Here is a 14,219-nt window from a genome sequence, read left to right as displayed (position 1 = left end):
AGCTCCTTGAAGAAAGGTTGGGGTAGAAATGCAACAAATAATCATGACCTCTTTCAATGGAACTGAAATTCTATTTAGATCCCTAACTGCAGAGTGGCTGTATTTTTTATCAGTCACCCCAGTGCACATGTTGGGGATGGAGCCATAGTAGAGCATCTGCGTGTTTGCGTGCAGAAGGCCCCAGGTTCAATCCCTGGCAGCATCTCCAGGTAGGGCTGGGAAGGACTCCTGCCAGAAACCAGCAGTGGCTTGTCCTAACGAGTGGGTCGGGGGGGGGCACTAATCAAGGCACAGCTGCCTCTGGTTCCTGGCAGCTTGTGCCTCTCTCGTTTGGTGCCCCCCTGGCTCGTTAGGATGGTCCACTCCTGCCTGAGCCTTGGAGAGCTGCTGCCAGTCAGTGTGGACAACGCTAAGCCAGATGGACCAATGTCTGGCTCGGTATAAAGCAGCCTCTTGTGCTCCTGTGTTTGCAAAGAACAAATTCTGCACACATGAATATTACACTCTCAGTAGCACACTTGCAAAAAATCTAAAAATGTGCACATTTTTACATATCCCCTATAGCTCCATCCAGCAAAACGAGGAGAGAGACTTAAATGCTTTTTTGAAAGGAAACCAGAAAAAGCAAGAAAGAGGCCTGGGGTATTTCTCCGGGTTTGTGGGGGAAAGAGAATCTCCTGGATGGGGAAAAAGCACTTTTGGGGGAAAACCCTGGCCTTTGGCACATGTGGAGGCCAAGCTCTTTAGCACAGGAGTGTTAAAGAGCTAATACGGTGTGAACAAAGGAACAGCGATGTGTGAGTGAATGAGGCTGAGTTGGGGCCATTTGGCAAAGTAGCATTGATTTAGAGTGTCAGCTTGTGGGTTGGGGCGGGGCGGGGGGGGGGGGGAGAAAAAGCCAGTATGGCCATTTCCATTGCTTTGAAACTTAGAACATATTTGTCATGGGTTTCAAAGGAATTTTCTTTTTTAAAGACCAGTTTGGATGGAGCATTTTGTAAATAACCTCTGATCATGTTACGTTACTGTTGGAACATTTCTCTCCCCGCCATACAAGGCTTCTGTAAGGAATAATTTCACCTCGTTGTTCACGAAATCCTTCAAAGGGAAAGAGAGAGAGAGAGAGATTTCTTTTTGCAGACATTCTTTAGCCTCATAGGACAGATGAGACCCACAGAAAGACCCTCCCTGCAGCCCCATAGAAGAGCCCGGCCATAACCCCAGGGGAGAAGAGGCCAGGTCTGGGCGGCCTTTTCTTTCTCAATACGGGGCGGGCGTTGTTCCTGGAACAAGAGAAGCCATAATTAGGCCTGTCGACCGATTAAAGCATCTTTGGTTGATTAATTATCTGCTTTTTAAAAAAAATCGAATGCATTTAAATATATTTGCATACGACCAATCTCTCAATATAGGTGCATTTTTGAGTGACTGAAGTAGTGTGAGATCCTCCCTTTGTACTTTAATAAACAGCCATTTACAATTTGCAATTTAATAAACTATTTTTAAAATATCACTGTTAGAAGAAAAGGCCCTTGTTAACATTGTGTGCAGGTGCTTTGTTTTGTTTTTTAACTTTAAGGCCAAAATAAAAGTACACTTAATTCACACCAGCCACACTGATGAACTGAATCTATTTTGAATCCAAATTGGATCCATTGATTAAAATGGATTCAAATTGATCCCCACCAATTCATCAACAAATGCTTCGGCTGATTAATCTGCATTCAACCAGGGACTCTCCACCTAGGGTCCCCAGATGATGTACAGCCACTCCCCCAAAACCCCAAAAGATCCCTCATAAAATAACCAGGAGATAGATACTGGTTATTTTGAGAGGGATCTTCTTTTTGGCTTTTTTGTGTGACACATTTAGATCTGCAGCAGCCGCTAATGGTGCAGCAGGGGAAATGGCTTGACTAGCAAGCCAGAGGTTGCCGGTTCGAATCCCCACTGGTCTGTTTCCCAGACTATGGGAAACCCCTATATCAGGCAGCAGCGATACAGGAAGATTCTGAAAGGCATCATCTCACACTGTGCGGGAGATGGCCATGGTCAGCCCCTCTTCTATTCTTCCAAAGAAAACCACAGAGCTCTGTAGGCACCAGGAGTCGACACTGATGGCAAACTTTGCCTTTACGCTATACATATTTCATAATACCAAGCCTATGCAAGTCTTCTCAGTAATTAGTTCTGTGAAGTTCAACTGGACTTACTCTCAGGTCAGTGAACATAGGATTGCAGCCTAAGGCTCACAACCCTAGCAACAGAGTTATCTTTAAAGCCTTTTATTGTTTTTGACTCCAGGTGTCTTAGGGACAGTGGGAAAATGCTTGACTACCAAACAGAAGGTTGCCGGTTCGAATCCCCGCTGGAATGTTTCCCAGACTATGGGAAACCCCTATATTGGGCAGCAGCGATATAGGAAGATGCTGAAAGGCATCATCTCAGACTGTGCAGGAGGAGGCAATGGCATTGTACCAAAAGAAAAACACAGGGCTCTATGGGCGCCAGGAGTCGAAATCAACTTGATGGCACACTTTACCTTTATCTTAGGGACACTTTATTACGTATGATCCTGCCTACTTGCTAAGATCTTCCATGGCGGTCTGTTCTGAGTCCTAGTGCCTGCAGAGGTTAGGTTGGCGGTGACACAGAATAGGGCGACTTTGGAACTCCCTCCCACAAGAAGTCCGAATGGCCCCCTTACTATTTGCCTTTCATGGGGCAGGCAAAACTTAAGTCCTATTCATTTCGAGAGCACTTTGTCATGACTAACTTAGCCTGAACCTTGCCCACTAAGTTTTATTAAGACTGCAATCCTGTGCTCACTTACTGGGGAGAAAGCCCCAATGAACTCAGCAGGACTTACTCTAGAATCAACATATGTCGGTTGCTGGCATCCCTCTATTTTTCATCTTGGAAAGGGAGGAGGGTCTGGGACATGCCATGGTCCTGCCCTCAAGGAGGCACCCCATTCTTTCTGACCTGGCCTGGCTGTTTCAGCCAGCAGGCTCGGATTGCTCCCTGGACAGCAGCTGGGCCCTAGCCTTAACTGTGTGGTGGTCCCCTGGGACTCCACCACCCATGCGCCGCTAGTTGTGGTCTGTTTGTAAGAGCATTCATCCCTTCTGATGCATTTGAGCCCAAGATCTTGCAGAGAACCCCATCACTTTCTGGGGAGAGATATTATTTGAGGATCTGGTGAGCGTATCTGACTTCTGACAGGACCTCAGTGCAGCTGGATTTGCCACTTTCCCACCTCCCCTAGGGAAAAAGCACACGTTAATAGAGAAACAAAGCTGTCTCAGGACATTGATCCGTCTAGCTCAGTGCTGTCTACACTGGCTGGCAGTAACTGAGGAGGAGAGCTGGTCTTGTGGCAGCCAGCATGCCTTGTCCCTTTAGCTAAGCAGGGTCCACCCTGGTTGCATATGAACGGGAGACTTGATGTGTGAGGACTGTAAGATATTCCCCTCAGGGGATGGAGCCGCTCTGGGAAGAGCATCATCTAGGTTCCAAGTTCCCTCTCTGGCGGCATCTCCAAGACAGGGCTGAGAGAGACTCCTGCCTGCAACCTTGGAAGAGCCTCTGCCCGTCTGTGCAGACAATACTGAGCTAGATGGACCAAGGGTCTGACTCAGGATATGGCAGCTTCCTATGTTCCTGACTCTCCTACTGGGAGATGCCAGGAATTGAACCTGGGACCCTCTGCTTGCCAGGCAGCCTCCCCACCCCACCCCGCGCCCGAGCCACAGCCGTAGGCTTTTGTCCCTTGCTCTTGAGAACAAAGTTGCTTGGCAGAGTTTCCCATAACAAACAGGAGGAGAGCGATCTCAAGGGCTCGCCAGAAGCAGTTGTGAAGTGGAGAGAATGGGAAGGGTGCCTGTTGAGAGAGCGAGAGAGAGCGAGTCAGTTCCTGCCCGTTCTGCCAAGCGGCTGAATTAATCTACTTTTTGTCTGTATAATTCTTCCAGAACCTTGACTGTCATGGGCAAATATCTCCCCTTGAACCCAAGTGGCTCTCTGCCAATCAAAAGGGGCATGGCCGGGGTTCTCATGCTTGGACTACAGCTGTTGGACTACAACTCCCATCAGCCTCTGCCACAACGGCCTTCTCAACTTGCAGCGCTGTTAGGAGCACTCTAGACGTGACCAGCAACCTTCTGCTCTGGTTTCCGCTCTTTGGGGTGAACCAACCAATCAAGGCTGCAGGGAGGTGGGCCCAAAAGGGCTAGCCACTAAAGGCTCCTCCCCCAGACATCCTATTGGTTCTCCTTGATTTGGCCTCACTATAAATCCATCCAAGCCAAGGCAAGCTTGACTCTTTTGCCTAGGCATCAGCTGAGGTGCAGTCTCGCTTGGCTGGTGGCTAGTCTCTCCAGCCGTCCTCATTTGCTGCGTGGTGTCTCCACATCCTGCCCCCTGTGGAGAGGCTTCAAACTTGGCAAGTGAATAACTTGGTTCTTAAGCATACTTTGCCTGGGTCTCCAGTAGGTGAGACACTGCTGGTCCTTGCAGAGGGAGGGAGGGAGGGAGGGAGGAATGGTTAGCCAACCCAGTTTAGCCTGACTAGCAGCAGCTGTCCAAAGTTTCAGGCAGCCCTATCTGACTGGAGATGCTGCCACTGGGATTGAATCTGGGGCCTTCTGCACGTAAAGCGGGTGCTCTACCACTGAGCTCTGGGTCCCATCCCTCAGGGGGATATCTTACAGCAGCCAATGCTCACATGTTGGGTGAGGTCACCAGGATGCTGATGACACCTAAATCGACTTCTCCTTTTCATCTTCATTATCAGGAAATGGCAGTTGTCTAAATGCCTGCCTACAGGCAGTAATGGGCTGGATGAGGGATAACAAATTGAAGCCTGGATCCAAGCAAGATGGAGGTGCTCATTGTAGGGGCTCGGAATCTGAGGGATGAGTTAGATCTCCCTGTGCTGGATGGGGTTACGCTCCCCCAGAAGGAACAGGTGCACAGCTTGGGGGTACTCCTGGACCCAGGCCTCACCCTGGTAACTCAGGTGGAGGCTATGGCCAGGAGTGCTTTCTATCCACTCTGGCTGATTCGACAGCTGTGTCCATTCCTTGAAGAGGATGACCTCAAAACAGTGGTGCATCAGCTGGTAACCTCTAGGCTTGACTATTGCAATGCGCTCTACATGGGGCTGCCTTTGTACGTCATTTGGAAACTTCAGTTAGTTCAAAATGCAGCAGCCAGACTGGTCTCTGGGCAACTAGGAGAGACCATATTATGCCTGTCTTGAAACAGTTACACTGGCTGCCAATACGTTTCTGGGCAAAATACAAATTGCTGGTTATTACTTTTAAAGCCCTGAACGGCTTAGGTCCGAGTTATCTTAGAGAGTTCCTTCTTCTACATGAACCCCACTACACGTTAAGGTCATCTGAGGAGGTCCATCTCCAGTATCCGCCAGTTTGTCTGGTGGCGACTCAGAGGTGGGCCTTTTCTGTGGCTGCCCCTGGGCTGTGGAATGCACTCCCTGCAGAAATCTGTAATCTGAATTCTTTATTGGCCTTCAGGAGAGCCCTTAAAACGTATCTGTTTGGCCTGGCCTTCCAGGGTTTTTAATTTGTTGTTAATTGTTTTTAACTACTGTAAATGTTCAGACTGGTTCTCCGGGGTTTTTAACTGTTTAAATGTTTTAATTGTTAATTAGTTTTATGCTGTTTTATAGTTTTGTTTTTAATTGATTTCATTTGTTTTATTTTGATGTAAACTGCCCTGAGCCATTTTTGGAAGGGCAGTGTATGGAAGGAAGGAGGGAGTCATTTTCTGACTCCACCCAGCTCTAGAGTTCATTGGGGGCATGTCCAGGATCTGGAGAGGAGTATAGGATTTGGTGTAAGTGAGCTATCCCAGATCTCCATCCTGTTCTGGAGCCTCTCATGGCCAGAGTGACAGCAGCAGGCAGAAATGTTGGCATAGCAGAGATGACGGAGGAGGCATGCTGGATTCTGTCAGTGGTCATGGTCCTAGATCTTATGCTATTCAAACATTGGGTTTGTGTTTGGTTTTTTTAGTAATAGGATCGCGCCCTTAAAAACTGACCTTTACTAAAGGATGAGGTTTCTTTAAGGTGCCCTGGGTCTTGTTTTTGTTTTCTGCCACGGAGAAACACGGCTACCTCCCTGGAAGTGGTTACATACACAGGTGCTGCTGCTGCATTAATACTGATAATATTTTTATTAACAAAAATAAAGCATCATCTGGTCAAGCTTTATATAACCACTTAAAAACCTAACCTTCCCCCCAACACTGACTCACAGAAATGCGAGCAGAGCAGAATCCCTAGGAAAGAATGGAGTCGAGAAAACATCACCATGTGCTACCCCTGGTGTTTGAAAATTAAAAACTTCTCTCCTACCGTGAATGGGGTTTTTCCTCTTCTTTCAAAGAGTTGACATAAAAGACTGCCAATATTCCGAGCTTTTTGCAAAGACCTTCCTTCGTTCTTTCAAAAACCCTGTAACACTTTTTCCTCTTCCAAAAAATTCTTGAGATAAAGCTGCATTTTTCAGGAAAGAGGCCTGTTCTCCATTTGCATGTTTCTTGTGGGATAAAACCTCAGGGTGCTGAAGAATTGAATAACCATTTTCAAAAGAATATAAAACACATTCTCTCCCCACCCTTCACACACTTTTGCTTTTCTCCCCCAGTCCCCAAAAGTGAGCTGTGACTTAGCATCTGATCCTAAATATTTGGACTGGGCTGTGGTTTCACTGGTAGCGCCTCTGTTTTACACGCAGAATGTCCCAGGTTCAATCCCTGGCAGCATCTCCACGCAGAATTGGGGAAAACCTCTACCTGAAACCCTGGAGAGCTGCTGCCTGTCAGAGTCAACAATACTGAGCTACGTGGACCAAAGGTCTGACTCAGTCGAAGGCAACTCCTGATGTTCTATGAAGGTTTATCAGTTCTAAGAGGACCAGTCTCTGCTCTGGAGAGTATAGAGCCTAAATGCTTGTGATCCATTTGTTTATTAGTTTATTTAACACATTTTAATACTGTCCCATACACAAGGCTCTGTGAGGTTCACTACTACTATGAATATTTATATACCACTCTTCAACCAAAGTTTTCAAAGCGGTTTACACAGAAAAATAAATAATACATAATTAAGATGGTTTCTTGTCCCCAAAGGGCTCACAATCTAAAACAAAACATAAGATAGACACCAGCAACAGCCACTGGAGGGATGCTGTGCTGGGGACGGATAGGGCCAGTTGCTCTCCCCCGGCTCAATATAAGAGAATCACCGCTTTAAAAGGTGCCTCTGCTCAGTTAGCAGGGTTCACAATCTAAAAACACAAAAGTAAACTTTGAAAGTAAGTTCACCTTACTTTCAAAAGAAATGTAGTTTCCTTGGGGCAGGGGCCTGCCCTCCACTTCTTTTCCCTGACCGGAGTCCACCATACACCATATATGCAATGGAAGTAAATAAATGATAATGGAAATCAATGGGACTTACTTCAAAGTAAATGCACTTAAGAACAGGAAGGATGAAAAAAGAGCTGAGGTCGAGATATCACGATGGGAAACATGTTTGATCATGAAATTCCATCCCAGCGACACCCCCCCCGCCCCAACTTTCTCTCTCCCAAACTGCCTTGTTCTCCAAGAAAAGTGATTCTCACTCCCTAGCCTCTGCATGATCTATTTACCATACTAAAGACAGGAGCCTTTGAACTTCTATTATCCAATACCAGGGCTCACTTTTTTCTTTCTTTTGGAATCCAATCCTTAAAATACTCAAAAGACATTCTAGAGATTTACTTTAAGAAAGATGTTGGGGGGGGGTGGAGAGGGAGAGACTTAATTTCCAATTCTTTTTTTCATCGCACTAGAGGGAAACTTATGTTCACAACACTCGCAACTCACACTTAAAGCACTGGATGGCGAGGACCCCAAATGCAGCCTATCCCCAGGCCCTCACTAGTACCCTGTGTTCTCTCTATCCTGAACACAAGCAAATAGGGAAACCAGGTTGTTGTAGCAACATGAGCATTTCCCCTGCAGCATCTTGAACTTGGAAATGTTCTATCTGAGGTGCAGAGGAAGAGAATTGGGGCCAAAAGACCAAGGGAAAGTGTGAGTTCACGGAGGTGAAGTCGAAAGCGGCCACAGCGAGTGAGACTGTAGAATATGTTTACTGCTAATATGGCAGGTAAGGAGAAGCAGTCGCCTTGACTTACCCATTCCCTTTGGTGCATGAATGCATTTAAAGCCTATTCACACGTCATGTTCAATGCACATAACGATCTGTATGCACATGCAGTTATTCACAAATTCTGTTCAATGTACCTGCAGTAGTAGCACACTCCCTATCTGTAGCCTGCATTTGAATGGGCCTGTAAAACACACACACACACATGCACATGTGTACAAACACCCGTGTGCAGCATAATATCTGAATTGGGGTTTTGTAAACACATTAATGGTTGTCTTAACCCAGGCCTTGAGAATTTTTCTATGGCTCTTCGAGCCAGATCCAAAATTTAGGAGCCAGACAACATTCCCGGAATGAGTGGTGAACATTATGGAGAGGAAGGGAAGACGAGGCTTCTCTCTGTCCCCTTTATAAGTAACACAGAACAGAAGCAGAGCTGCTTGGGACAAAAATTTAATTAAAGAACTCTACTACCTCTGAATATTCTGGTCCCAGTGCCATAGTTAAATTTGTCAAGCCCTGACTTAAACCAAAGGGGTTAATTATATTGTTATTAATATCAATATGGCAATCCTGCCTTATACTTTTCATTCAATTTTCACAACACAAAAGGACAAACACAAATAATACAAACACTCACAAACACACACAAAAAAGACTTCCATCTCATCATTGGAACAAGTGTTGTTGACAATAACCGGATCTTGCCTATAGATTAAACATTCTCTCCCCAGTAATTCATATAGAAAACAACTTTGGGGTGTTTTTAAAACATTTGTTGTTAGCCCTCAAAAGCCTGACAAAAATCCATTTTGTGATGTATTTTTAAATAGACAAGAAGAGGGTACCATTCTTTTTTAAATTCTTCCAATTTATTTCTTAGTGGTGATGTTAATTTCACCATTTCTGCCAATTCTAGTACTTTAAGAATCCAATCCTCTTTAGATGGGCGAAATATGGCAATCCTTATTCAGGTGGCAGTGGGCCACCCTCCATCGGCAGTCACAAGACCATGCATACCTGGGTACAGCCTCTGACATTGGCATGGGACCCATTCACATGACCATGGTTACCCAGGTCAGCGGCTGTACCCAGGTATGCATGGTCATGTGAATGGGGTGACTTCCTTGCAAATGAAAATTGGAGGTTTTCCACAAGAAATGTCATGCACTTTTGCAATGAAAATCTGTTGTGATGGTTGCATTCTTTTTAATGTGTCTTTTTAAAATAGTTTTTAGAAATGTACAATATACTATATAAAAAGAACCCACAGAAGTTGTGTTCTTGATCCCTCCCTCCCTTCAAGATTATTTTTCTAAATGTTTCTAGATCAGTTGACAGCATAATCCTAAGCATGTTTAAGGCCTACAGTGCAACTTACTGTGCCTAGGTAAGGGTGCCCACAACCGCAGCCCGATGTTTACCAAATATCTTATCTGTCAAGATCCTAAATGATCCTCAGAAGATCACCTATACAGCGATAATGCAATATTTATTTGAACAGGCAAATTAGCTGATGAATCTGTTAAAAGCGTGAAGATTGTGCAGCTCCAGAAACCTTTAATTGCTAACAGCCTTTTAACCACAGTTTCCATTTTTATAAAGTTTATGATATGGGGAGATGCTTTAACATTTTCATATGTAACTGGAAAGGGGGCAGATACACTTAAAAAGAAAAGTCATATAGGATTGCACACTTAACACATTAAAAAAAAAACACCCTATCTTATCCAATTTCTGGAATGCAAAGAGAATATTTGGGTCTCAAAACTGGTAGATGTCTCAAAAAATCCCCTTTCTCGCCTAGATGACAAGGGAAAGTCTGTAGGTTAAATAAATATAGTTTGTCTATCACCTGATTAAACAAGTATTAAGTTGCTTAAATCTGCATTTAATACTCCTCAATGGTCTCCGTTTAACAGATATAGTTCTATCATCTGGCACATGTCCCTGGAAAATTAGCGTCTCCATTGTGTTGCTATTTCTGCCTCTTGGAGATCTTTTGATTATGAGAGTTGAAGTCCAATGACATCTGGGGACCCCAGTTTGAGAACCCCCTGGTTTAATGTAATTCTTAGGGGCTGAGCCTTCCCAGGGCTGCTAGATACAGAATCTCTGAGCATATGTGTCTTCTAGAGATGTGCATGAAATGAATTTTTCTATTCATTTCAAGTTCGAATCGAATTCTGAAAATTTATTTCTAATTCGAATCAGGTCCAAAAATTAGATTTTAATTCAAATCAAATTTGAATAGATTCAGCCCTGTTTGGGCACCTTTTTAACCAATCAGGGGGCTTGAATGGTTTTTTAAAGGTGCCAAATGGCTCTCGAATCAAATTCAAATCAAATTGCCCTTTAAAGGAGTGATTTGATTTGGATTAGAATCACTCAAATCACCCCAATTCGAGTCAAATCGATTTGGATTTGAATCGATTTGCACACCCCTAGTGTCTTCCCTCTAGTGTGCATCTCTGCTAGCACATACACCTGAACGCTAAGGCACTATGTACTGTGTGCCTTCTATTTTGCACTCTGCAGCTGCTGGGGTCTATTTGGAACGATTAAATATCTCTTGTAGAACAACTGAGTTTCTAGAATAAAGCTAATCAAAAGTATAGCCTTGGCATTAAAATCAGTGGGAGGTAAAAGATCCATTTATTTATATTTCTAGACAGCCCTTCATCCTAAGACCCCAGGGCCAGTAACAACAAGATGCAAACTTCATAAAGTGTCAATAAAAACACCCTGAAAATGTAACACAGCACAGCTACCATTTAAAAAGAGAGCAAGGGGTAACTCCTTGGCCAAAAGCCTGGATAGAAAGGGCAGTCTTCACATTCCTCCTAAAGACTGGGAGAGAGGGAGCCATGCAGTTCTCACCTGCAAGTGAATTCCACAGCCTAGGGGCAGTTACCGAGAAGGCCCTGTCCCGTGTGCTCAGATTGCACAGAGTAAATAAATACAACACGCAGACAGGAACTGGCATCTTCTGCTATCCTGGAGATCTTGACAGTTTGATACTGTGAAACATATTGGCGGGGGGAGTCTCCAGGACGAGCTTCAGTCGGAGTTGGCAAGCCTAAGTAGGCACGATTTTAAAAAGAGGCATTCTCTCTTGGGTGGAGAATGCCTCTTCAGATGTGGCCCCCTCAACATGTGATTTCTGCAAATACTTGGATGCAAAGACATGGCTTGGATCCAAAGCGATCCTGGAGTGTGCCCAAGGCAGTTTTCCTCACAGGAAGGGATCTCCCGTGCCCATCAATTTCCTTCCAGCTGCATCCTCCTTATTTCACATCACATGAGATTTCTACCCTGTTTCACATGCCCTTCCTCACTTGCATTGGCCATCAGGGGCTGCTCCCCACTGCCCAGTCACCACAGTGCCACAGGCTCGTCCTCCCTATCTGCATATGGAAACCCCACTGCCCTATCACCATGGTACATCTGCTCTCACAGGCTCCTCCTCCATATCTGCATATGGAATCCCCACTGCCCAATCAGGTGCTTCTGCTCATGAACTCTCGTGAGAGCTGCCACGCACGGGATTAGCCACGGGTATGCCTTAGATAATTATATAGAGAGATGTATCATCTCTTCATGGCATTGCCAACTTATCCATCAGCCCTGCTCCTGTGCCTTTGAGTCGCAGTCTCACCTGCAGGAATCAAGCAAGTGAAGCTCTTCTCTTCACACGATCTCTCTGTCAGGAAAAATGCACCTGTTGAATTTCTGTGAATTAAAACTGTAGAAAAAGATGGGAGCTGTTAAAAAAAAGAGGTGGCAACCACCAAGTTAACCACCAGTTCTTGTTTCCACTCTTTGTCTTTAATTTTCTGGTCACAGTGCGGGATAGGGACATATCTCCGTGGCAGAACACCTGCTTTGCATGCAGAAGTTCACTCCCTGGCAGCCTCTCCAGGAGGACTGGGAAAGGCTCCTGTCTGAAACTTTGGACAGCTGCTGCCAGTCAGTGCTGACAGTATTGAGCTAGATGGACCAGTGGTCTGGCTTGGTATAAGGCAACTCGGTGTTCCTCCTTCCAAATGGCCCTTTGGGATTTCCATGCATCCCTATGGCCCTTTGGAAGGAACCAGTTCATTTCAGTAGGCATTCCCTACCATTCATTTTAGTACATTCCCTAAAGCAGTGGTTCTTAACATGGGGTCCTCCAGGTGTTGCTGAATGACAACACCCAGCATCCCCTGCCTCAACAAACTGTGGCTGGGGGGTGATGGGAGTTGTAGTTCAGCAATATTTGGAGGATCCTCTGTTAAGAACTACTGCCCTAGAGCATCTGCTTTGCATGCAGAAGGTTCCAAGTTCCCTCCCTGGCAGCATCTCCAGTGGGGGCTGAGAGACTCCTGCCTAAAGCCTGGGAAAGCTGCTGCCAGTCAGTGTAGACAATACTGAGCAAGATGGACCAAGGGTCTGACTCAGTATAAGGCAGCTTCCTATGTTAAGAACAATGTATTTTAGCTCTTCAAGCAGTAAGATGGTCCTGCGTGATGTCTAAGAGGATTTCATTCTCAATTATTTTTGTTGTTGCAGAGAAATAAGGAAACATGTTGTCTTTTAAAAACACCACTAAACCCTGCAATGCTCTGCCTTTTTACGTAATTTATTGGGATGAAAAAGTGGCTTGCAAGGCGGTGGGGTTGCCTTCCACCCCCTGCTTTCAGCCTGAGAATGAATTATTGGATAGGCAGAGAGAAGGGGTAGAGAGAGCAGAAAAAAGATTTCTTTTAACTGAAAATTGTATGTAACGAGAGGTCATAAATGTGAGTACTGCGCCTTTAAATTCACAGCTGCCATGCAATAAATATATTTTACGTGGTGGGGCATTTCAAAGGAGGCATTCTTGGCGTGTTTTCTTGTCTGTAATGGAGGGGCTGGTTTAACGCAGCAACATAAACACTCCGGGTCCTGTTGATTTTATGGACTAGCGCGGCTGTAATTTACGATAACGGATCCGAGCATCGGGCAGCTCTGGATGGCTTTCGGGGTGGGGAGAGGGAAAGACTGGAGATAAAAGGGGGGCGGGATTACAAGGGTGCATTACTTGAAATCTGAAACAAAATAAAAGGCTTTTTAAAGAATGGGTGGTGGGTGGCATGAGGCGACCATCCTGCAGGCTTTAAGACACAAGAAGGGCAAAGTGGAGAAGCACCCCAATGCAGCAGAGGAACTGTTCCAGGCTTGTAAATAGCTCCTCGCCTGGGTACCACTTTCCCAGGTAATTTCAAAGTGGAGCCCTGCAGAAGTTGTAAAAAGGGGGTCTTTTTCTTGTTCCAGGCCTCACATCAGGCTGGTTCTCACAATCGATCTAATGTCAGTTTCCTGGGAATCTAGAAATTCCCACCCCACCCGCACTCCTGCAGAGCATGCCTTGAGAACCCAGAAGATGTTGGTGATCTCAGGCTGCCATGAAGCCGAACTGGGTAGTCTCTTAGATTGGAACTCAGCTTGAGGATCTCGGCTTCATGTCCGTCTGGCATGGTGCCAGTTGGAGGCTGCTGACATTTTCTCAGGACACGTTCCGCAGGGGAGCGCGGGCAGTGGGGATTTCTGGATTCCCGGTAAACTGGCCTTGCAGCGATGGTGAAAACTAACCCAAAGATTTGTGAACAGGTGGGCTAGTAGAAACGGTTGTGGGCCACTAAGGCTGCTCTCTGGCCACAATATATTTATTTTATCACATCTATATACTGATCTATAAAATCTATATACAGAGATTTTATCAAAATCTCTGGGCAGTTTACAAATTAAAATCACAAACAACAAATAAAACATTAAATCATGTAAAACAATTTAAAACAGCTGTCAGTGAAATGTTAAAAACATTACGAACAAAAAGCCTGATAAAATAGGCTCATTTTCAGATGCCACTTAAAAGTTAAAAACCGTGGTGGTTTGTCTCAAGAGAAGGACCCATAACTTGGAAGTGGAAGTCCTAAGGGTGGATTGACTTGCATCCTAGGACAGGCGTTCCCAACCTTGGGTCCCCCGATGTTGTTGGACTACAGCTCCC

This window comes from Hemicordylus capensis, chromosome 7 (genome assembly GCF_027244095.1).
Source record: "Hemicordylus capensis ecotype Gifberg chromosome 7, rHemCap1.1.pri, whole genome shotgun sequence".
Classification (NCBI taxonomy): Eukaryota; Metazoa; Chordata; class Lepidosauria; order Squamata; family Cordylidae; genus Hemicordylus; species Hemicordylus capensis.
This window is presented reverse-complemented; position numbering follows the sequence as displayed.